Source organism: Belonocnema kinseyi, chromosome 7 (genome assembly GCF_010883055.1).
Source record: "Belonocnema kinseyi isolate 2016_QV_RU_SX_M_011 chromosome 7, B_treatae_v1, whole genome shotgun sequence".
In the NCBI taxonomy this organism is placed as follows: Eukaryota; Metazoa; Arthropoda; class Insecta; order Hymenoptera; family Cynipidae; genus Belonocnema; species Belonocnema kinseyi.
Window position 1 is genome coordinate 65,982,811 of NC_046663.1, and position 2,516 is coordinate 65,985,326.

Genomic DNA, 2,516 nt, shown 5'->3' on the forward strand with positions numbered 1-2,516 from the left:
ATTTATCACTCAGCAGGCATTCCATAATGTTATTGGCACAGAAAAAAATTGACGTTTACTTCTCAGTTAACATGTCTCATTTCATTATTAATCAAACACTTTTATAATTTGTAATTACTATGTAACATGACCTATATAGTTTTGACACTTGTATCCATTTGAAGTTTCGAACGCAACCATGGAAACTATGATAAACTTGATCCGAAGATACACGGACTTGACCGAATGGCCGATCCGAATGCAACTTTACAGGCGCGAAATATGAAAATACCCTTGTATAATGGCTTCTCCCCTGCTATTGTGCAATTCGGGTAGCATTCAATTCGCCATGTATGTAAGCCCCAGCATGTCCACCCTGTATAATTGAATAACTTTTAAAAAATAAAAAATAATATCCAAGTCGAGATGTGATTTCAGAGTGATTGACGCAGTGGAACTAAACTTATTTAGATTGGAAAGTAGTTTAAAAATGGGAGAACAATACAGGAACTTTCAAACTCTTCGAAATTTTAATTGATTGTTAGTCGAAACGTTAAGATAATCATTTTTATAGGTGGTGGTTTTTTCTTTGGATGAATGGACCGTTCTTATAACCACAGGTATCCTAGTCAGCGATACGTCTTTGTCGAGCAGGGTTGATTTCTGCTCCTTGGGCTATTGTATTTTCATACAATGAATTCCCAGAGAATTTAGAAGGAATGTTCTCTAGACTTTAGGCTTCACCGATTTTAACAATGAACAAATGCTGTATAGTGAATCTATATTTCAACTCATAGCAATTCCATTTATTTCCCGCGCTGAGTAGAATACGTTCAGGAGTAATTTTGACCGCGACTCGACGGTAGAATTAAGGTTGTAGAATACTTTTCTCACATTTATTTATGATTTATGACTTGGCTTAGTGTATAGGTGGAAGGCCATTTGACTCTGTTTGCAATGCATTTTCTTGAGGTGTGCCTTTCCACCAATTAGGGTTTACTGAATGGGTCTCGCGTGTTCCTTTGTGGGGTTTCTAATCTTATATATACTATGTATAGCATATAGTATAGTATAGTATAGGAAATATATATATATATATACTATATATCTATACTATCTATGAATATATTGACCACGCATTTATATTTGTATGACTTGACATTTCTGAGAATTAGATATATAAATTTTAAATGTAATTCAGAATGCAAGTAGTAAGTGTTTATAATAATAATTGGTAAAAATTACTCATGGTCATTATTCTAAAAAATATAAAGTTTTAATTAATAAAAGACGCAGTCTTCTGATGACTCTGAGATAACAGGCGATCTCTCAGAGTAAGCAGCCTTATCCTTGAATGCTGGGCTCTACAAGGATGGACGAACCCCTTTCCCTAGCTTCTCGTGGGAACAACAATGACAACACCAAACATAGTTGTAGTAAGTGCGGTTCAAAACAACAGAACACGCAGGGCTCCCGACAATGGGTCGGCCAACAATGCCGACCAATCTAGAGCTGGGGGATCCAATGAAAATGGATTCAATGCGATGGATCGGTGGGATATCGTGACCTTCGGGTGGACGGAGCAACTGAGTCACGACTTGCTAGACTGATACGATGCGAGTGTGGCCCGTGAACGGGGTTATATGGCACGGCTGCATGCTCTGTGGTGCGAGAAACACCCGGAGCTATCGCACTTTTCGCAACAACGTCTGCGAAATCATGCTGAACTACTCCGTAAAAGGGGCTATGTAAGCGGAACGCCTACTCTACCACAGCTAGAACAAGCCAGCAACAAAGCAAGAGAGGCGACACTAAGAACAAACGCAGGCAGGCATCCAATAGATGAAGAGCGATGCTTTACCACCCGGAGAAACATCAACACCAAGGTTTCTCTCAAGCCTAAAGATCTGGCTGAAATGGATGACGAGCTTCGTGGACATTTGTCCGGTGAATCCGACCTCTGGGCTATCAACTATTGCGTGTATAATGCAGCGAGAACTTTGCCCGATGCGAACCGTAAAACAAAACCAACGGCTGTTCATAAGACCAAAAGACGAATGCATCAACTTGCCATAAAGATAGGCTGAGCAAGACAGTACGCGTCCCACTTTCAATGTGTGATTGACTACATCACATCTGGCAGAAATTTTAACGCCAAGGTTCGAAAGTTCGCGCGCGAACTCCGGACCCGTTATCACACACTTAACAAGTCAAAGCTGCTGACCATCAGACAGCATATTGTTGAGAGAATACGGATACTATCTGACGCTAAGAGAAGTCTAGAGCGGAGGGAGAGATGGGTCAGATAAAATCAACAGTTTCCCTTTGACCCATCTCGACTCTTCCAAGACCCTCCAGTTACTGTCGAACACCCACCGAAACCAGAGGAGGTCGAAGTATTTTGGTGAGAAGTCTACGAAGTTCAGCATAGACTAGACGAAGACTCAGAAAATATAAATAGCTTCAAGGAGTTATGTGTTGCCCTCATAAAACCTGCTAAAGAATGCCCACCCATCACTACCGAGGAGGTGAAAAAA